Source organism: Lagenorhynchus albirostris, chromosome 10, assembly GCF_949774975.1.
Source record: "Lagenorhynchus albirostris chromosome 10, mLagAlb1.1, whole genome shotgun sequence".
NCBI lineage: Eukaryota > Metazoa > Chordata > Mammalia > Artiodactyla > Delphinidae > Lagenorhynchus > Lagenorhynchus albirostris.
In genome coordinates this window covers 58,044,318-58,068,225 of record NC_083104.1, presented here as the reverse complement: position 1 = coordinate 58,068,225, position 23,908 = coordinate 58,044,318, and the positions used below count along the sequence as shown (strand labels likewise).

Below are 23,908 nucleotides of genomic sequence, written 5' to 3'. Positions count from 1 at the left end.
GTTAAAATAAAACATTTTGTAATAAGTAGCACTACTTACTTTCACATTTCACTACCAAAGAGTTGCCAGTAGTCTTTAGAAATAGTGGTAACATGGAAAAGAGAATCAGAAAGAAAATCGATATTATGGCCCAACAAACAATCCTAGTTTTAGAACCTTTCTAAAACATCATGAAATCTATTTTTCAGTTATAAATAAGGTATAGATCATAAATTACTTTTGCCATAAAATATGGGTAGAAATATCAAGTATGATAGAACCTAACAAAATATATGTGCCTGTTTGAATAATTGTTCTTCCTACAGTACAAAAATATAATGACAGGCATGTAGTCCTCTGTTAAATCCATGTCATATTGTATCCCCCCACCAAAATGCATATTTATTATGTTTATATGATCTTAAGATATGTTAGAAAATATATTGTGAATAAAGTCATATTAAATAAAATAAATGAAGTAATTGTATGAGATATTTGGCCATTGTGAATAACAGTATGAATAGTTCAGAATTTAAAATACTCATGCTGGACAGATCATCCAAAATGAAAATAAATAAGGAAACACAAGCTTTAAATGATACATTAAACAAGATGGACTTAATTGATATTTATAGGACACTCCATCCAAAAACAACAGAATACACATTTTTCTCAAGTGCTCATGGAACATTCTCCAGGAGAGATCATATCTTAGGTCACAAATCAAGTTTTGGTAAATTTAAGAAAATTGAAATTGTATCAAGTATCTTTTCTGACCACAACGCCATGAAACTAGATATGAATTACAGGAAAAGATCTGTAAAAAATACAAACACATGGAGGCTAAACAATACACTACTTAATAATGAAGTGATCACTGAAGAAATCAAAGAGGAAATAAAAAAATACCTAGAAACAAATGACAATGGAGACACAACGACCCAAAACCTGTGGGATGCAGCAAAAGCAGTTCTAAGGGGGAAGTTTATAGCAATACCAGCCCACCTTAAGAAGCAGGAAACATCTCGAATAAACAACCTAACCTTGCACCTCAAGCAATGAGAGAAAGAAGAACAAAAAAACCCCAAAGCTAGCAGAAGGAAAGAAATCATAAAAATCAGATCAGAAAGAAATGAAAAAGAAATGAAGGAAACAATAGCAAAGATCAATAAAACTAAAAGCTGGTTCTTTGAGAAGATAAACAAAATAGATAAACCACTAGCCAGACTCATCAAGAAAAAAAGGGAGAAGACTCAAATCAATAGAATTAGAAATGAAAAAGGAGAGGTAACAACTGACACTGCAGAAATAAAAGAGATCATGAGAGATTACTACAAGCAACTCTATGCCAATAAAATGGACAATCTGGAAGAAATGGACAAATTCTTAGAAATGCACAACCTGCCAAGACTGAATCAGGAAGACATAGAAAATATGAACAGACCAATAACAAGCACTGAACTTGAAACTGTGATTAAAAAATCTTCCAACAAAGAAAAGCCCAGGACCAGATGGCTTCACAGGCGAATTCTATCAAACATTTAGAGAAGAGCTAACACCTATCCTTTTCAAACTCTTCCAAAAAGTAGCAGAGGGAGGAACACTCCCAAACTCCTTCTATGAGGCCACCATCACCTTGATACCAAAACCAGACAAGGATGTCACAAAGAAAGAAAACTACAGGCCAATATCACTGATGAACATAGATGCAAAAATCCTCAACAAAATACTAGCAAACAGAATCCAACAGCACATTAAAAGGATCATACACCATGATCAAGTGGGGTTTATTCCAGGAATGCAAGGATTCTTCAATATATGCAAATCTATCAATGTGATAAACCATATTAACAAATTGAAGGAGAAAAACCATATGATCATCTCAATAGATGCAGAGAAAGCTTTTGACAAAATTCAACACCCATTTATGATAAAAACCCTCCAAAAGTAGGCATAGAGGGAACTTTCCTCAACATAATAAAGGCCATATATGACAAGCCCACAGCAAACATCATCCTCAATGGTGAAAAACTGAAAGCATTTCCACTAAGATCAGGAACAAGACAAGGTTGCCCACTCTCACCACTCTTATTCAACATAGTTTTGGAAGTTTTAGCCACAGCAATCAGAGAAGAAAAGGAAATAAAAGGAATCCAAATCGGAAAAGAAGAAGTAAAGCTCTCACTGTTTGCAGATGACATGATCCTATACATAGAGAAGCCTAAAGATGCTACCAGAAAACGACTAGAGCTAATCAATGAATTTGGTATAATAGCAGGATACAAAATTAATGCACAGAAATCTCTGGCATTCCTATATACTAATGATGAAAAATCTGAAAGTGAAATCAAGAAAACACTCCCATTTACTATTGCAACAGAAAGAATAAAATATCTAGGAATAAACCTACCTAAGGAGACAAAAGACCTGTATGCAGAAAATTATGACACTGATGAAAGAAATTAAAGATGATACAAATAGATGGAGAGATACACCATGTTCTTGGATTGGAAGAATCAACATTGTGAAAATGACTCTACTACCCAAAGCAATCTATAGATTCAATGCAATCCCTATCAAACTACCACTGGCATTTTTCACAGAACTAGAACAAAAAATTTTGCAATTTGTATGGAAACACAAAAGACCCCGAATAGCCAAAGCAATCTTGAGAACAAAAGAAGGAACTGGAGGATCAGGCTCCCTGACTTCAGACTATACTACAAAGCTACAGTTATCAAGACGGTATGGTACTGGCACAAAAACAGAAAGATAGATCAATGGAACAGGATAGAAAGCCCAGAGATAAACCCATGCACATATGGTCACCTTACCTTTGATAAAGGTGGCAGTAATGTACAGTGGAGAAAGGGCAGCCTCTTCAATAAGTGGTGCTGGGAAAACTGGACAGGTACATGTAAAAGTATGAGATTAGATCACTCCCTAACACCATACACAAAAATAAGCTCAAAATGGATTAAAGACCTAAATGTAAGGCCAGAAATTATCAAACTCTTAGAGGAAAACATAGGCAGAACACTCTATGACATAAATCACAGCAAGATCCTTTCTGACCCACCTCCTAGAGTAATGGAAATAAAAACAAAAATAAACAAATGGGACCTAATGAAACTTCAAAGCTTTTGCACAGCAAAGGAAACCATAAACAAGACCAAAAGACAACCCTCAGAATGGGAGAAAATATTTGCAAATGAAGCAACCGACAAAGGATTAATCTCCAAAATTTACAAGCAGCTCATGCAGCTCAATAACAAGAAAACAAACAACCCAATCCAAAAATGGGCAGAAGACCTAAATAGACATTTCTCCAAAGAAGATATACAGACTGCCAACAAACACATGAAAGAATGCTCAACATCATTAATCATTAGAGAAATGCAAATCAAAACTACAATGAGATATCATCTCACTCCGGTCAGAATGGCCATCATCAAAAAATCTAGAAACAATAAATGCTGGAGAGGGTATGGAGAAAAGGGAACACTCTTGCACTGCTGGTGGGAATGTGAATTGGTTCAGCCACTATGGAGAACAGTATGGAGGTTCCTTAGAAAACTACAAATAGAACTACCATATGACCCAGCAATCCCACTACTGGGCATATACCCTGAGAAAACCAAAATTCAAAAAGAGTCATGTACCAAAATGTTCATTGCAGCTCTATTTACAATAGCCCGGAGATGGAAACAACCTAAGTGCCCATCATCGGATGAATGGATAAAGAAGATGTGGCACATATATACAATGGAATATTACTCAGCCATAAAAAGAAATGAAATTGAGCTATTTGTAATGAGGTGGATAGACCTAGAGTCTGTCATACAGAGTGAAGTAAGTCAGAAAGAAAAAGACAAATACCGTATGCTAACACATATATATGGAATTTAAGAAAAAAAATGTCATGAAGAACTTAGGGGTAAAGCAGGAATAAAGACGGAGACCTCCTAGAGAACGGACTTGAGGTTATGGGGAGGGGGAAGGGTGAGCTGTGACAGGGCGAGAGAGAGTCATGGGCATATACACACTAACAAACGTAGTAAGGTAGATAGCTAGTGGGAAGCAGCCGCATGGCACAGGGATATTGGCTCGGTGCTTTGTGACAGCCTGGAGGGGTGGGATAGGGAGGGTGGGAGGGAGGGAGACGCAAGAGGGAAGACATATGGGAACATATGTTTATGTATGACTGATTCACTTTGTTATAAAGCAGAAACTAACACACCATTGTAAAGCAATTATACCCCAATAAAGATGTTAAAAAAATTAAAAAAATAAAATAAAATAAAATACTCATGCCTCAACAGATAGAGAATTATACAAATAGCAGACTCATATTTCCTCTTCACTAACCTGTCTCCACATAGCAATTTAATATTTTTAAAATAAATTTATTTATTTATTGGCTGTGTTGGGTCTTCATTACTGTGTGCAGGCTTTCTCTAGTTGCGGCGCGTGGGGACTACTTTTCGTTGCAGTGCAGAGGCTTCTCACTGTGGTGGCTTCTCTTGTTGCAGATCATGGGCTCAAGGCTCATGGGCTTCAGTAGTTGTAGCATGCAGGCTCAGTAGTTGTGGATCCCAGGCTCCAGAGTGCAGCTCAGTAGTTGTGGCACATGGTCTTAGTTGTGCCGCAGCATGTGGGATCTTCCCGGAACAGGGCTCGAACCCATGTCCCCTGCATTGGTAGGTGGATTCCTAACCACTGTGCCACCAGGGAAGTCCAGAGAATTCATTCAGCTTTGCTTGACACTTTACACTAAATAAGTTCCAGGGACTACAAATACTAAGTATAAATTCGAATATAGAAGCCAAAAAGAATTGCTGTATTATATACTGAATTTGAATAGGCAATCAAAATGTAAATTGGTAACAATCATATTGTTTTCTATTGGAAACTTCCATTTTTCTGTGGAAATTTTTGCATTTTATACACTGAGATAAACACAAGTACATGGTTTGCTCACCTGTGCAAGCAGTGAGTAGAACCCTGCCAGCATCTCTTTTGATGCTGGAAAGCACTTTGGCGTAGGGAGTATCCAAGATTGGGTGGAGCTCAGAGGGGAAAGGTCAATGGTGTCAATCTCTACATTTGTGAAACAAATCCTAATAATTATTTGCTCTCATAGTCTATTTTATTTGTAGATACAGAACTATCACATGCTACAATTTTATAGTTAATTGCAAAACTCAGCTGTAATATATGAAATAAATATCTCATCCTTTTGTTATTCTATATCTGAGCAACAGATGTACATCATACAGTTTATGCTTTACAGCATATTTTCATCTATTTATTGTGAGTTGAATCAACCTGTGTTTTCAAAGTGATGGATTATGAATGTGGTCACCCTTGGACCACCAAATTGTTAGAGTGTTAACAGGACAGATTGGGCAGTTTGGGCAATCAATTCTTAACTTTTGCTTTTGAGGTGGGAGAATGTCGTAATTCTATTTATTTTAAAATGTGATAGCCCTGAGATAGTTGGCTTGGAGACTTAAAAGAAGGAGATGTTTTCTATTCTTTATAATCCTCTGAGTAACAGGCAGTACTATTCTGAAGTTGTCAGTACCCAGTTGAGTATAATTCTCAAATTTTAATGAGTAAAATTGATATAACTTCTTTAATGTTTTGTAGAGCAGCTTATAATTGAGATTTTTATGTTTCTTAGGGGTAAAAAAGGTGACTTGCTTGTAACTATAACCTCAATATTTAGCATATAGTAGTTATTCCATACTTACTGTAAAGTAAGTCTACAGACTTTTCATGTGCCTACTTAGTGCTTTATGTTTATTACTTATCTTCCTAAAGACTCTATAAGGTAGGCTATATTTTTATTATTTTTGTTTTACTTTTTCTTGTTGTTTTCTCTAAACTTTAAGCACATGTCCCTGTTTGCCCAGTTATTCATGACAAAGTCAGTAATGTAAAGTCTATCATATTCCAAATCTTAGGCAGCTTCTTTTGAGCTACATTGGGTCAAATAGATACTGCTCCTGGAAAAAGATGATGGATGTTAAGGATGAAGGAGGTGATGAATGAAGTCAGGAAGCCAGAGACTGGTTTGAAATTCTGTCCCACAACTTTCCATTATACAGACATGGGAGAAGACTTTAAAAAATAAGAAGAAGAATCCTGCTGTTCTTCCTGGACAACATTCTTCACTCTCCTGCCTGATCCCACCAGTTTGCTGATGACACCAAAACATCTTGCTTCGAATTCTCTCCTGAGTTTCAAAAGACTCAGTGCCCATCCACCTTTTACCAAGAACTTCCATGACAAATAATCCCAAATCCTGGCTGCCTCATGAGACCCCTCAAAGGTGGTCTCTGGCCCAGATCATACCAGAGTTTGCTGCAGCCCTTGAGTGCACAGATCTGGACTTGAGCCTTTGTCTGGTGGCATCAGTCTCCTGGTTTGTTTCCAAACTTGTCCTCCAAACTTTCCCTTGCTTGCTTTCCACTATCATCATATTATACAGTTACTAACTCAGGAGAGGATTCTATGCCCTTTCACTGCACTGTCTTTCTAAAGCACTTGTATTCTACTTTAAAACACTTAGAAACTCCCCTGTCTACATGATCAGTTTCAAATTCCTAAGAAAGGTACTTTCACAATCTGCTTTCAAACTACTTACCAAGCTCAGGCCCTGTTCCTCCTAAACTTACCCACCCCCATACCAGCAAAGATTAATGCCTCTCACACCATTCTTTTTTTAAAAAAAATACATGTCCCTTTGCATTTATGGTTCTTTTTGTCATGTGGCCTCTTTTCTGTCACCCAGAATCAGAACCACACATTACTTTCTTTTTCTGCTATGCTTCCTGCATACCCTTGGACCTCCATCTATAAACTCACAGTACCTTTTTATAACACCAAAACACTTTTTATAATTATTTCTATATGAAAAATTTTTCATAATTTTTTATACTCCCTGTGTCTATAGACATGTCATTTAATCTGTGTCAGTTTTCTCATTCTTAAAATGGCAATGACATTACTGCCTACTTTATAGGTATGTAAAATTGAAGATATGATACATGCAAAACAAAATGTCCAGCACACAGTGAGTGCTCAATAAATATTCTGAGTAATATTCATGTGCTTATCCCTATTAGAAATTTTATTACTCCACAAAACTATGAATTCCTTGAAGAAAAGATAATATTTATCTTTGTAACTACAAGAAATCTCATCATTATTGGCACATAATATGTGCTCAATACATTTTTACAAATTAGTTATTATTCCTTAACGCTTCAATGGCACTAATTTTTAATCCTGTTTCTCTTTTCAGAAAGTATGGATTGTACAAATACCTATGTAAATTGGATGATGTAATCACTGTTAAGTAGTTATTTAAAGCATGTTGCAAACGACTGCATACAGCATATACCTGTGAAGCAGCACCATTCAACTGTTCTACCTTTAGTTGGAAATCTTAGTGGTCACTCTTCTACCAAACTAATTTTGCAAGTATTTACTAATATCAACCAACTCAGTTACAAGCCTGAATGTTGTTTGGGGCACCACTTTATAAAAAAGATGTTAATTTAAGTGAAAGGATTAAATGGCTTAATGTTACTATTAGCAGTTTTAAACCCAAGCCCCTATCATGGTCGTGGTTTATTTAATCCGTTCTATTAATGACCACCCTACCCAGTTACCAGTATGGAGGTCAGTAGAGTGGTCTAATTGCGATTATACAGAAAAACACTGAGTGGTATTGAACACATGGAAAGAGGTGTTCCTCCTTGTTTGGCTTCTTTCCCATGTGCCTGATTTTTCTGGGTACCATGTTTCTAGGCTACAATAAACAAGCCTCTAACTGCTTTGCCTAGTCCTCTGTGGGCCTCCATCCCGCTTATCGCCTATTCTCAGCACAGCACATCTAGTGATCCCTTTGAATCATATGTCATGTCTTGGCACTCTTCTGTTTAAAAATCCCCAATGACTCCTAGCTTACTGGGAGCTCTAGCCACACTGGCTTTTCTCATGTTCACAAACAGGGCAGGCATACACCCACCACAAAACCTTTGCCTTTGCTCTCTCCACTTCCCTAAAGCTCTTCCCCCAGACCTCTCCATTCACCCCCGTAAGTCTTAGCTCACAAGTAACTTCACAAGACTTTTCCTGAGTTGACCCTGTTTAAAAATTGAGATCACTACCACCTTCTCCAGCATTTTCTGGTTCTTTTTCTTATATTTTTTCATATAACACATATCATCACATATTCTTAATATAGCAATATCATCACATATTTAATATTTAATACAGCACTTCATCAAATATTATTTTTTTACTTTTTTATTTTTTGCCCATCACTCCCCAACACCAAAATTTTAGCTCACTTCAGGCAAGGATTTTTGTCAATTTAGTTCACTCCTGAATTCCTATACTGATACATTACAGCCTCTCAATAAATACTGAATAAATGATTTAATTGATTAATAAAAAAAGAAATGCAAGGATAATTAAGCTTAACTATTATGTTCCAAGTTTTAACATGTATTTCTGTACAACCATTACTTATAATAAATGATGTATAATTAACATATCTTTATCTACTTAGAATTAATAAATTAATAAACTAATAAATTCTAAATTGAATAAGATCTAAATTAACATAAATAATATTAAAGAGAATATGAGATAATATTTACATAACCTTAGTTTTTGACTTTTTTTATTATTTTTTTTATTATTATTTTTTTTTGGTACGTGGGCCTCTCACTGTTGTGGCCTCTCCCGTTGCAGAGCACAGCCTCCGGACGCGCAGGCTCAGCGGCCATGGCTCACGGGCCCAGCCGCTCCACGGCACGTGGGATCTTCCCGGACCGGGGCACGAACCCGTGTCCCCTGCATCGACAGGTGGACTCTCAACCACTGCGCCACCAGGGAAGCCCAGTTTTTGACATTTTAATACAACCCAAGTCCTAGATTTTATGATAAAAGATGTTTATCTGACTAGACATATTTATCTATATAACAATAAAATAAAAGATGTCATAAATAAAATCTGAAGACCATTGTTAGACTTCAAAAATTATAATGTTCATTAAGGATTAAAATTCATAATAAAAAAGAAATATATAAAATTTTTATCAAATATAATATGATTGTTAAAAAAATTGTACCTACTTAAAGTGGACAATTTGATATTTTGGCATATGTATACATCTGTGAAACAATCACTGCACTCAAAATAATTAATATCTCCATCACTCCAAAAGTTTCCTTATGGCTCTTTGTAAAAAATCTCTTCCTCCCACCGATCCCCATGGCCCACTTACTGTCCCCAGAATGACACTATAAATTAGATCTCATTAAAGAAATAAGCTGATTTGAGGAGAATTGACCATGTTGAGCCTTCCAACCCATGACATGGTTTATCTCTCCATTTATTTAGATTTTCCTTAATTTCTCTCACCAGCTTTATAAATTTCAGTGTAAAGATCTTTTACATCTTTTACAAGAGTATCTCTATTTCATATTTTGATGGTATTATAAAGGATATGTTTTTGTATTTTTAATTTCTAATTATTCATTGTGAGTACATAAAATATAATTTATTTTATATGTATTCTATATCTTACAGAATTCCTCAGTTTGTTCATTAATGGCTTCTACTAACTTTTTAGTAAATTCCATTAGATTCCTTACATAGACAAATACGTCATCTGTGAACAAAAGCATTTTATCTAATTTGGATGTCTTTTTTTTTTTTCCTTGTCCTGTTTCATTAGCCAGAACTTCCAATATTGTGTTAGGTAGTAGCGATGTGAGTAGGCTTGCCTTTTCCCTGATTTGAGGCAGAATAATTCAGTCTTTCATCATTAATATGATATTAGTTGTAGGTTTTACATAGATCTTTTTTATCAGGTTAAGAAAGTTTGCTTCTATTCTTATTTTGCTGAGGCTTATTTTATTTTTTGGTCAGACAAATATCCCATGCTCTTCAAATTTCTGAAAGACTTTGTGGAGGACTAGTAATATTTCTTTTGTAAACACTTGGTTAATTTCATCAATGAAGTCATCCAAGAATGAATTTTTCTTTGTGAAAAGAAAAATTATTATCTATATCATCTTGAATGAATTTTGGCAGCTTTTGTCTTTCAAAGAATTTATCCACTTTATCTAGGTTGTTGAATTTATTGTCATAAAGTTGGTCATAATATTTCCTTATTATGTTTAATATCTATAAGATCTATACTGATATGACCTCTCTTGATTCTGATATTAGTAACTCATGTTCTCTTTTTTTCTGTTCCTTTTTTTCTAATTCTTATTTATCTCAGGTGTTTATTTTAGACAGTTTCTGTTGCCATCTTTTCAAGTTCATTTATCTTTTTTCTGCAGGATCTAATCTGTTATGATCCTATCCAGTGTAGTTTTCGTTTCACGCATTGTGATTTTCATCTCTAGAAATTCAAGTTAGGCCTCCCCACTAGGTCTACTTAACTGTTTCATTAAATGGGATACAGTTTTAATAACTATTTTAAAACCTTTGACAGCTAATTCTAACATTTGTAACAGTTCTGGATCAGTTTCAATTCATTGATTTTTCTCCTGATTATTGATCATATCTTATTGCTTCTTTGCTTGCCTGGTAATTTTAGATTGTTGCTAGACATTGTGAATTTTTATGTTTTTATTACTATATATTGTTGAACTTTATTCTGGAATGTGGTTGTTGCTTATAAACAGATTGATCCTACTGTGTCTTGCCTTTAAGATTTGTCAGACAACTACATAGAGCTGTTTAATCCAGGGCTAGTCATTCCCCACACTGATGAAAGACCCTCTCAGCACCCGACCCAGCATCCTCATGATTAGAAGCTTTCCAGTGTAGTTGATCAGTCTCCACTCCTGATTCCCTGTGAGCAACATCAACAGCTTCTTCTAGTCTTTTCTGGTGTTGCTTTTTTCTTGGCCCTGGGTAGTTTCCTCTCACACAGGCAATGAAAAGGACTCTGTTGAATGTTCAAAATGGATCCTCTTTAGATTTGCAGAGTTGTCTAATTTTGCAGCTCTTCATTACTCTTTCCTGGAAACTCTGTCTAACCACCTTGGTCTCCGTGGACCCTCAACAATGTCTCTGCAACTCAGGAAGTTTTCTGGGCTCTGCCTGAATTTTTCTTCCCTATGTCATGGCTTGGAGACTTTCTCAAGGCAGTAAATCATAAGGCTTACCTCATTTGTTTCCCATCACTCAAAGATGATGATCCTGAGTTGCCTTCATTCCACAACTTTGAAAATGTTGGAGTTTTAAAAAATTATTTCCCACTTTTTTGTTTTTGTCAGACAGGAGGGTAAATTTGCTCCCAGTTATCCCATCATGCTTTGAAACAGAAGTTATTACAAATAGAGTCTTAATATCTACAAATAACCTGATAGAAAAGTGAATAGGGTATTCAGAAAGGAGATCCAGATGACTAATAAGAAGATATTTACCGTGAGATACAATTTTTTACCCATATAGACAGCAAATTAAAAAATGATGACTTACTATCGTTAGCAAAGTTATGGGGAATAAACACTTTAATATCCTGTTAGCAGAACTGTGAATTAATACAAACCATTTTGGAAAGTCTGGCAATAAAAAATAAATCCACATCATTTGACACAATAATCCTTTTCAGAGAATCTAACTTCAACATAAAGGCCATGTAATAAAATAATTATCATAGTTGTAGTCACAAAGCAGCAGACTGCTTTTAAACTTCCATAAATAGAAAGGTCAAATGTATCAGTAAATTATACATATATACATAGCATATTCCATATTCTATGGAAAAATAATTAGCTACTAAAAAGAGTGAGTTCTGTCTCATTGACCATGAGGATTGACCATGATATATTGTTCAGTTAAAAGAGAAGCTCTCCAAGCAACATGAATACTATAATCCTTTTTTAATAGAAAAAATAAAAGAACAGTGGAAAAAGTGAAAATAAACACCATCCTATTTTTTAACCTTCAGGAGGGTGTGCTGGAGAGGTGTCATGAAAAGTTTATTAACTTTTTCATTACTTATCTTTGTATCATATTACTTTTTGTACTAAGCAAATATTGCTTTCAAAATTAAAAAAAATTAAGAATAATTTGAAAATCCCAAGAATGTTGCCAATCAGTGTCCAATATAATTTGCTAAAATATTTACACACATATTGAAAGAAAATCAATAAGGAAGTCCACTTTAATATGTATGTAATGAAACTTGGGAAGTTTATGGAATATACTGTTATATAGAATTGCAAGAGAAGTTACTTAGTAGATAAATGATATAAGAACACTTGCAGATGGGTACAATTTAACGTTTGTTATGAAAATAAGGCACTAGAAATGGCAGGAACATTTAGAAGAACCTCAACATATCCTCTAACTTTGACCTGTGTTGCTCACTGACCAAGTATATTACCATGTAATTTGAAGTGAGACTACTGATTTGAACTAATGAACTGATATCTTATGTTTTCCTTATTTATACATCTCTTCTAAATGAATTGAATTTAAAACGTTTGTCTTAAGTATTTCTTTTCTTTAAAATTTTTTGGCCTTTTTAGTTTTCTTTTATATTAAAATTATCTGATTTTAAGATGGGTAATGTCCCTCCTCACACTCCCTGAATATTTTGGCTTATGTTGATATTTTATTAATTTTTGCTTTTATGGAGTGATTTACATGAGTCTTCTATTTCATCACAAGCATTTCACTTTTCTCTTTCCAGTTGCATTTCTACAAAACCTTCTTTTAAAAGTCAGTATTTTTGTTTTATTGTTCTTCCATAGACCTTCATTTCATACCAATGATATTATGATCACTAAGTCTAAATATGCTCTAGCTGTAGACTTTTTAGGATTATATCTTTTCCAGATATTCAGTCAAAGCTGGCTTCAGACTTGACTGCTGGTTAAATGTACCATACAATAAAAGCAGCTCAACACTGATTCATGGTTCTGAATCTTCCTTAATTCATCAAATCAGGGTTTTTCTATAACACATTTTCACCCAAGGCCTTAACTTTTCAAGGATAAATAGTCAATAGCAAGTTTTTCATATTTCATAATTTAGTATTGTCCTGAGAGTCTTTACTACTTTAGAAAAATGTAGGATAAAATGTATTCATGTACATTTAACACTTGAAGATTTCTCTTTTAACTAAAATTCTTCAAAGAAATAAAATAAGGTGGATATAATAGACTTGCCTGATGATTTCAAATAGATAATATATCAGAATTGGAGATCCTGTAATCTGCATGGGAAAAACAATAGCTAACATTTAATATGTGCTCCCTGTGTGTGAGGCATTATCTTAAGCAACTTACATATGTTTATTTATTTAATCATCCAACCAGCCATACTGTTTTGTTTATTACTATTGATAATTTCATTTTATCAATAAGAGAATTCATGGCCTTAAATGCTTACATTAAGCCACACAGATAATAAGCACCAATGCCTGAATCTGACCCAGGGAATGGGACCACACATTCACAATAATAATTGCTACATAACGTAGTGTCTCCAGAGTTCTATACAGATAATTTTATTTTTTGCTCACAGTTTTAAAACTAAACTCTTCATAAAATTGGCATGTCCCCTAAATTTTTTTTATCATGAAATTAAACAACCTAAATCCTACCATTGTACAGTAATGTCACAATCATGTGTTATATCTCCTTTAAGCTCTTGATGTATTGTATTATTTTTTTGAAGTAGGAAATTATTTTTATTCCAAGTCAAATACATAAAAACTGATTTTCTCACACTACTCTTAGAATTGTAAAAGGGGAGAGAAAGGCACTAAACTGATATTTCACCCCGTTATCCTCTGAAACAGTCAGAGCCGGGCCCCATGTGAAAGTATGGGATCTTACAGCTCCTGCAGACAGAGGGTAGGTCTTTTCTTCTTATCTCATACATAAGCCAGTGGTTTTCAAACTTTGGAAAGGTGTGACTATTTGGTGGTTATTCTTTTTTAGATTTTAAGCCAGTGAACATGGCTGGAAATAATTTGAAATGAGGAAATTAGACAAAAGACTACCTTTCAGAAGGGAGACATTAATGAAAGATCATGTTGTAGTCATGATTTTACAAATAGAAGTTAGCCCAAACTAGCCAGTTCATAAGAATTGGAATAAAAAGATCTTATGAGCTAGATGGTTTACATGAATAATTTTGACATAACAGTTTTATCTATTCACACTGTGAACTTAGATCTCATCAAGCTTTGTAAGTCAATTTCCAACATACCGACAATGACTATGCTATCATTTTTTGCCCATTTTGTTATAATGTGAGCTACTCAACCCCATTTCTCTGTGCCCTGAGTCACACTTCTGTTGTTCTTGCTAACCCTTTCCTGACTCCTTTAGATGTCTTCTGTATGTTTTAAAATTTCTGCACAATAACATATTTCATATGAATATCAGGCTGCTCTATGTTCTGCTTTTCCCTTTACCTGGTCCTTTGCCCTCAGTTTTTGTTCTCTTTCTAATGTACACATAACAGACACACATGCATGTAAATGTGGTTACCTAGAGGCTCACTACCTAGAGTAGTTTGAGTTTTCTTCGGATCTCCAGAAGTGGTGTCAGGTTTTCTGTTACTCCACTTATGGATAAGAAAATAGGTAGTAGACAGAGGAAAGTTGATTTTTGTAATGTCACACAGACAGAATCCAAACTAGAGCTCAGAATGTCTGTCTTTAGGCCTAGAAAGCTGCCTATCTGATGTCTACATTTATCTAATCATTTGCTTCACTAGTCTCAGTTCCTTAGTCAGATAGCTACCAGTAACACACTTTACACACATGTCAAAAACTCAACTTCATCACCACCACCAACAGCAACAGCAATAATACCAGTTTAGCAACAAGGGCAGAATGATATTCTTTGACTGCCTTTTCTGTTTTCAAAAAGAACACATGGATTTGGAAGGGCATCCCCCATACAGCCTATAATAAGGTATGTAGACTAAGGGACTTGGAGCTCTGATTCAGAAATCTATGCTCGTTTGATTCCAGCATGCTTAATTTCTGAGTAGGTCTAGGCTGACAGGATCTCAGACAAGAGGAAAATAAAAAAGGAGTAAGTTAACTGGGATAAAGATGAGAAATATGAGGCATTTAAAATGTTTTCTACTACTAAATTCCTACTTGTGATTTGCCTCACATTCATTACTTAACCTGTGAGTCTATAAATAGGGGTAATAGAGCTTCCACCCTCATCACTCACTGGGGAGCCATGAATAGGACCAGGCAGCCCAGAAAGAGGAGGTTTTAGCAGCCTCCTACCTCTGATGAGCAAAGACATACTTATCTAGCACCAGAATTTGTTAAGCTTGCATGAGCTGTTTCAATTTGATAAAAATGGTCTTTATATCATAGCATCATGCCATATCCTGGTTGCCTTTGTAAATAAACTTTACTTTTTACAGCAGTTTTAGGTTCACAACAAAAGTGAGAGGAAGGTACACAGATTTCCCATACACCTTCTGCCCCCCACCCCCCAAGCATAGCCTCCCCCATTGTCACCATCCCCCACCAGATGTTACAATTAATGAACCTACATTGAAGCATCATTATCACCCAAAGTCTATAGTTTATATTAGGGCTCACTCTTGGTGGGGGATGTTTTCTAAGAGTTTTGACAAAGTCATAGTGACATGTATTCCTACAGAGTCCCCCTAAAATCCATATGTTGAAATCCTAACCTCCAATGTGATGGTATTAGGAGGTAGGAGCCTTTGATGTGATTAAATCTTGAGGGTGGAGCCCTCATAAAATGAAATTTGAGCCCTTATTTGAGACATCAGAGATCCCTCACCCCTTCTGCCACCTGAGGACACAGAGAAAAAGAAGTTTATCTATGAACCAAGAAGTAGGCCCTCACCAGACATTGAATATGACAGCTCCTTGATCTTGGACTTAACTTATAGAACTGTGAGAAATAAATTTCTGTTGTTTATAGGCCACTCAGTATTCTGTGATAGCAGCCTCAATGACTAAGACATGTATCCACCATTATTGTATCATGCAGAACAGTTTCACTGACCTAAAAATCCTCTATGCCCCACCTATTCATCCCTCCCTCCCCACTGCCCTTGGCTACCATTGATTCTTTTACTGGCTCCATAGTTTTGCCTTTTTCAGAATGTCATATAATTGGAATCATATACTATCTATTTAGATTGGTTTGTCTCACTTAGTAATATATATTTAAGTTCACTCCATGTCTATTCATGGCTTGATAGCTCACAGTTTTTAATCGCTGAATAATATTCGACTGTCAGGATATACCAGTTTATTTACCCATTCACCCACTGAAGGACTTCTTTGTTGCCTCCAAATTTTGGTAATTATGAATACAGCTCCTCTAAACATTCGTACTAATTTTCAACCTCTTTGGGTAAATACCAAGGAGCATGATTGCTGGATTGTACGATGAGTATATTTAGTTTTGTAAGGTACTACCGAACTGTCTTCTGAAGTGGCCGTACCATATTTTGCATTCCCACCAACAATAAATAAGAGTTTCTGCTGCTTCATAGCCTTGCTATCATTTGGTGTTGTCAGTGTTTTGAATTTTTGCCTTTCTAATCGGTGTGTGGTCATATCTCATTATTTTAACTTCCATTTGCTTAATGGCACGGGTTGTTGATCACCTTTTCATATGCTTCTTTGCAACCTGTATATCTTCTTTTGTGTAGTGTCTTTCATATATTTTGTCCATTTTTTAATCAAGTTGTTCATTTTCCACAAGTTGGATTGCAACTACCTATTCATTTTCCAGATGTGAAAATAAGGCCAGGAATGGCTTGTGCAAAGGGACAAAAACTAGTTAAAAGCAAAAGTTGAATTCTGCCCTCATTCAACCTTTCTTGTCTCACGTCTGGACTGCTATGAAAGATCTTACCATGATCAGGTTTTAGTAGAACAGCTAAGTAGCATACCCCTGACTCAGATCCCTCGTCCACATACCTGAGTGTCTCTCCAAAGCCGATGCTTGGTGAGGTCATTCTGTGAGTGCTCACTGTCTTGAGAACACAAGCCCTGCATCCCAATCTGTGTTCCATCCACACACTGTTTACTGTCCACCTCAGATGTGATGCTTTAGGAAAACTGGATTATTAGCTCTTCCCTAACCCTATCAATTTTCTGTCATGGCTTCATCACTTTATACATGGAAATCTTCCTGGATTGTTCTTTTTCACCTCAAACTAACAAATTTCTACCTCTTCATTTTTGATACCTAGGTACCTTCATGTAAAGGTATTTATTTTCCTTTTTATGATTGTCTTTGTCTTTTTAAATTTTTTATTAAACAGGGTGCTTTCCTTTTTAAGAAGAGAAACAAGAAGGAAACTCACATTCACTACCTTTCCCATCTCAGTGACGACACCACGATTAAATCCTTTGCACAGTCAGAAATCTAAGCATCACCCTTGAGTCCATGCTCACTCTCCTCCTCTCTCACTGTGGCAGCACAGACGACAGCATTGGTATGTGCACTGCTCAACACTGTCCCAACCCTGTCCCGTTTCCAGTCTAGTTCCATTTTAATCTATTTTCCTTATTATGTCCCTAATATTCCCTTTAAGATATAAAACTGGTTATTTCACTGTCCAGATAAATACTACCCAGGCCTTCTATTATGTTTAGAATAAAGCCAAGAAGAACCACTATGATTCAGCCCCTGCCTGCTTATCTGACCTCATATCACTCTCTCTGCTGTTCACTAAAGTCATGATATATATGCACTGACATTATCTCTGTCCCTTAAAAAGGCTCAACTCATTCCTGGCTCATTGCCTTATGTTCCAGCTCCTAGAAGACCAGGGCTCCAGGCTCCTTCTCATTCAGATCTCAGTCCTTTGTTACCTCTTCAGAGAGACTGTGGCTGACGTCCCCTCTAAACCTGCTTCCCCAGGCCCTCAGTGCTGTTGCCCTGATTCCTTTCTTCATAACATATTACTGTCTGAAATGAGCTTGTTTATTCCTTTCTTTGCTTTTTTTTTTTTTTATCTCTTCCCACACATTAGTATCTAAGCTCAATGAGGGCGATCTTGTTCACTGTATTCTTAGAACCTGGAACAAATATATAACAAATAAGCATATTTGATTATTTAATCTATATAATGTTAACATATTTAATAATAATCTATTTCTTCACCGAGAAAGGCAGTAAGAGAGTGCCAAATGCTCCCTTCCTGGCCCTGGCCATGTTATGTTTGTACAGTTTCAGTAGAAACAATCACCTTCTGTCCCCAGAACTGAGTGCTATGAGCTTTGCTGGTACTCTGGATCTTTAGAACAAAGTAAAAAGCCCATTTTCAGGCAAAGGACAGGAGCATTGTAGATAGTATCCAGATGTTGCCTGACCCTGCATTTCATAGGTACTAAAGGAAAACTGAAGTTCCTTTGGCTGATCTCCACTCTTGAGAGCCTACAATTTCTCTCATTGGGATAAAAACAAATCAAAGAATAACCTTCATTACAGAGAACAGACTTAATGCTAATGGATCCTAGAACATTGTTCTTATAGAACAATTAAATGTTTACCTTCTCCCAACCAGCGTTTGCAGAATAAATGTTTTAAATGAGTGGTGAAGGGGGCTGGGGAAAGATTATGACCTGAATGCCAATTCTTGATACTACTGGGTTGGCCAAAAGTTCATTTGGGTTTTTCCCTGAGATGTTACGGAAAAACCCAAATGAACTTTTTGGCCAACCCAATGCTTCTTCCATGTCTTTGATGAAAGGACTTGACAGACACAAGCATCTTGGTAGGGTCTTAAACTATCTGATGTTGGACGTGATTCCAAGAAAGCAGGCATTACTTTTAACCTTTGAGATGCAGCGTTAGGGAGGGTGGATATCCAAGCCCTGAAAGGAGCCTTAGAAAAGGACCATCAATGCCCTGATGGCTGAGAGCATCTGGTGGCTTCCTGCAGTGAATCCCTTCAGCAACATGCAGAATTGGATTGACTCTGACTACTCGCTGTGTATGTTCATTTTGTGGAGGAAGGAGAGAGGAACTGCCTGATGCAGTTGACTCTAGTGCCCTTGAAGATAGCTATACAGATGTCCTGTGGGATTGAGTCCTGGGGGAAGCCTGAGAACAGAGAGATGTCCCATTCCCCCTTCAGAGGGTCAGCCCAGCCTGCCACCCCCTGCATGCCCACCAGAGCAATCCAAGTCTTCCTTGCTTAGAGGTTTGCCCCTGACAAAGAGGCTCGAGCACAAGAACTTTTTGAATGCTGAAAAAAATCCACCTTGCAGATAGGCAAACACCATTTACCATCCATTTGAAAGACCTTACCAAATTGAGAAAGGGAAACCCAGCTGAATAATCCAACAGGCGGTTCCCATTGAGGCAAGAACAATGAAGCAAGGAAAGGAATAAAGGACAGCACCCAGGTCTTCAAACTCTAAATCTGTGTTCTTTCACTTTGCAAGTCTGATTTATTTCACGAGGCTACTTAGAAACTTTCACATCCTATTTTGACATATTTTTTTCAAATACTTCTTTTACTGTATTGCACTCATATACCACAACAAGCCTATTTCTTCAGTTACTGACCATGGAACTAAAGTTTTTTATCAACTGTCTCTTCTTTTCCTTTCTTAAGTATTCAGTAGCTGGAATTTTCACTCAGCATCCTTCACCGTAGCTGGATACTCTCATTCTAGCTCACTTTTTCTCATCTTCTGTGCCAGATTCACCCTTCCCATCTGGCAAACAATTCTGCTCTCCTCTAATACACTGTTTGAAAAAGTAGCACTTTAATTATCTTTAAGGACTACTCTATTCTAATATGATTAAATATTCAGGAATAATATTATGCAATGAGTTTTTGTGATTATAGTGGAGATAGCTAGAAGCTGCAAGCCCAATAAAAGTATAACATTTTTTCAAAAGGCAGGCAAAGCATATTTTATACTCTTTTCAAATAACTTTTAAAAAGTTATCATGACTGAGTGGGTTGTTGTTTCCTGACTAAAAGATAACTCAGAAGAAATCATCACAGCATTTTCATTTGGGAGAAAACAAAGGAGAACTTCTAGGAGAGATTTTCTCATGAGATATTTACATAGCTCTCCTCAGTTAATACTTTTTTTTACTTTAGAGTTCAACTTTTTTTAATAAAACAAAATTTTAAAGTAGCAGCCACAAAATCCTACTGAATGGGAGAAATATTTGCAAATGATATGACAAATAAGGGGTTAATATCCAAAATATTTAAACTACTCATACAAATCTACATCAAGAAAACAAACAACCAGATTAAATAATGGGCAGAAGAACTGAATAGACATGTTTCCAAAGAAGACATACAGAGGGTCAACAGGCACATGAAAACATAATCAACATCATTCATCTTCAGGGAAATGCAAATCAAAACCACCAAGAGATATCACCTCACACCTGTCAGAATGGCTATCATCAGAAAGAACACAAATAACAAATGTTGGTGATGATGTGGAGAAAAGGGAACCCTTGTACACTGTTGGTGGGAATGTAAATTGGGGCAGCCACTGTGGAAAAAACAGTATGGAGGTTTCTCAAAAAACTAAAATTAGAGCTACCTTATGATCTAACAATTCCATTCCTGGGCACATATCCAAAAGTAACAAAAACACTAGTTGAAAATATACATGCAACGTGGGTGGATTTGGACAGTATTACGTTTAGTGAAATAAGTCAGACAGATAAAGACAAATACTGTATGATATTACTTATATGTAGAATATAAAAATAAAACAAACTAGTAAATATAACAAAAGAGTAGCAGCCACTAAAACATTAGCATAACATTGGCAATAAACAATTTTCTAAACCAACAGAAGGAATCAAAGTTGAATTGGGTGAACAGTGACTCAGAGGGTTTTAAGAAGGCCTCTGTCCTTGCCCAGGTATGTTGCTGAAAGCTGCTTGCTCTAACATTTCCTGAACAAGTATAGGGATGCAGTATCTACACTCACTTATGCTCCACTGGTTCAGGCCTTTTCTGTACTGTGTCCTCAGCACTTACCTCAGTGCCTGGCACTACTTGCTGCTCAAAAATACATTGAATAGTCCTCTCCACCCCATCTCCCGTCTGCTTCTGTGCCTCGTCCCCTTCTCTCAGTTTCTTTCTTCCTGATCACTTCCCCAGACACCGACACCCAGTTACTCCAGTTTCCCCGATTTCAGCTTTGGTCTTCAGCCCCATTCACCCGAGGATTTGCCTGAAGGCCACCCCCAACTCTGCACCTGCCCCCTTAGGGCCACTAAGGACCATGACTAAGACAGGGCCCACCCCCATGGCCCCACCACTCAGGGCGGAGGAAGAAGACGAGGAGGACTATGAGCCTGTCCCAGAGCCCCCCAGCCCCACCCAGGAGCGCTGGCAGAAGCCTACTCCTCAGCACGGCCCCCCCACTCCCAGGACTACGCCTTCACCTTCTTTGACCCCAACGACCCTGCCTTTCAAGAGATTCTGTATGACCCGCAGACCACCATCGCTGAGTTGTTCACCATTGTGCACCAGTGGGTGCCCCAAGTCCAGTACAAGATCGATGTCATTGGCCATGAGATTCTGCGACGAGGCTGCCACGTGATGGGCTGACCTAACATGACACTGCTCCATTATACTTGCAAGGCTGGGGCCCACAGAGTCGAGTTCCCCGCAACGGCTGTGCGCCTCTTGCAGCAGCTGCTGGCGCTGGGCGCAGATGTGATCCTGCGCAGCTGCTGGACCAACATGAACATGCTTCACTACTCAGCCTATTTCGACGTGCCCGGTCTCGTGCACATGCTACTGAAGGGTGTACGGCCCCGAGTGGTGAACTCCAAGTGCAGTGACTTCAGCCACGTCTCAGCCCTGCACATCGCTGCAGGGCTTGGTGCGGCCAAATAATTTGCTGGAACATGGCGCCAACCCGGCACTTCGGAACAGAAAGGGACTCGTGCCAGCGGAGGTTGTCCCAGAGGAGTTGTCCCATGAACATATCCCTGGACAAGGCCGAGGGGCGCTGGTGGCCAAGGAGCTGTGGATGCTACTGGAGGAGGCTGTGCCGCTCTCCTGCGCCCTCCCTAGGGTCACGCTACCTATGACAACGTCCCAGGCAATGCTATGCTCAGCACACTGGGCCTGCACCTGGGAGACTGCATGCTACTGGATGGCCAGAAGACCCACAGCTACAGTTCTGCAAGACCTCAGAGTTTGCCAATGGCTGGTGGGTGGGCATGCAGCTTGATGAACCTGAGGGCAAGAATGATGGGGGTGTCAGGTACTTCATCTGCCCTCCCAAGCAGGGTCGCTTTGCCTCTTTGTCCAAGATCTCCAAGGCAGTGGGTGCACCTTCCTGATCTGTCACCTCCACACCTCGGACTCCCTGGATGGACTTCTCCCGAGTCACTGGCAAAGATCGCAGGGAACGCAAAGGTAAGAAGAGGCCCCCGTCAGCCCTGACTCTGGGTGGCCTGCAGCAGCGTGAGGGAGCCAAGGCTGATGTTGGAGACCAAGTCCTCATCACAGGCCAGAAGCAAGGGATTGTGCACTTCTGCAGGAAGCCAGACTTGGTCCCAGTTTACTGGTATGGCATCCAGCTAGACCATCAGCAAGCACGATGGCTCTGTCTTCAGTGTTTGGTACTTCACCTGCTCCCCTCGGCATGGAGTCTTTGTACCAGCATCTGGAATTCAGAGGATTGGTGGATTCACTAACCCCCCTGGGGACAGTGTTGGAGCCAAAAGTGAATCAAGTGACAATGATGCAGACCAAAACACCTTCACAACAGTCTGGACCCCAAAGGACATCACATCAGAGAGCTCCATCTCTAGGTTGCTCTTCTGCTGCTGGTTTCCCTGGATGTTGAGGGCGGAGATGCAGTCTTAGAGGCTCTGGACATTCCACAGAGACACAGAGCCCCCTCTAGCATCTCCTGACACAAGGAGCCCCCCAGTCACTTGAGATAGCGTTTCCCAGTAACGCATCCAGAAGAGAGACCCCATTAGCCAGCCCTCGCTCACTAAGGCCCCATTATTAACAGATTCCCCCATGTTAACACCCCAAATATAGACCCTATGTTACCCAGAAAAAGATTCCCTGAGTGTAGTACCTTTAGGCTAGTCCCAACCCCTCAGATCAGACCCCCCAAAAACAGATTTCCACATCACCCCAAATGACGGTAACTTTCTCTACATAATGCTCTACAGCAGAACATTCCTGAGTCACTGGCTCAGAACCCTTCCTTATTAACAAAGATTCCCCCTACGCCCCCATCAAGTCCCCTTGAAAGAAACACCTCTAAAGCAACAGAGTAACAGACTCACATTTAACATCAGTCCCCTCAAGATATTTTGACCCCCATGGTCACCCCCAAACGCTTACACTGCAATCAGAGACTCCCTCCATTAAAAACAAACCCTGCTCTTACCCCTCAAGAAGAGACCTACATCAACCAGCCCACTGTCCCCTCCAAGTTACAGGCCCCAAAAGAGTCCTGGAAGTGCTAATTACAGGGCCACCAAGTCTTCCTGTCCTCTGCACTCTCAAGAAACCCCCAGTACCTTGTATGAAGCCCACCCCATTCAGCCCACAGCACCTGTTGCTGGCCAGGCTCCCAGAAAATTCTCTATTTTTTAAGTAATTATTTCCCCCTTTGGGGAACCCCAAAATTTGAAGGCCCCATTCTGGGACTCTGAGGATCCCAAACTCCAGAGTACATGTCCCAGACTTTCCTGGGTCCTCAAGTCCCACAACCCCTAGGAGGCTCCAAAATCCTAACTCCCAGGACCCCCAAATCATGGAAACACCACATCCCCCAGGAATCCCAAATTTAAAAAATCCAAGCCTCTGGGAAACCCCAGTCATGGAGGTCCTTGTGCCTGGGATGGAGGAGACTGTGGTCCAGATATGCATCCC

The 23,908-nt window shown here is 38.3% G+C and overlaps 1 protein-coding gene and 1 pseudogene across 1 annotated transcript in view; both read left to right on the top strand.

Annotated features, from left to right (window-relative positions):
* KHDRBS2 (KH RNA binding domain containing, signal transduction associated 2) overlaps positions 1-23,908 on the top strand; it is a 685,450-nt gene that overhangs the window by 360,368 nt on the left and 301,174 nt on the right. The window lies entirely within an intron of this gene.
* LOC132528083 (CAP-Gly domain-containing linker protein 3-like) lies at positions 21,279-22,879 on the top strand (annotated as a pseudogene).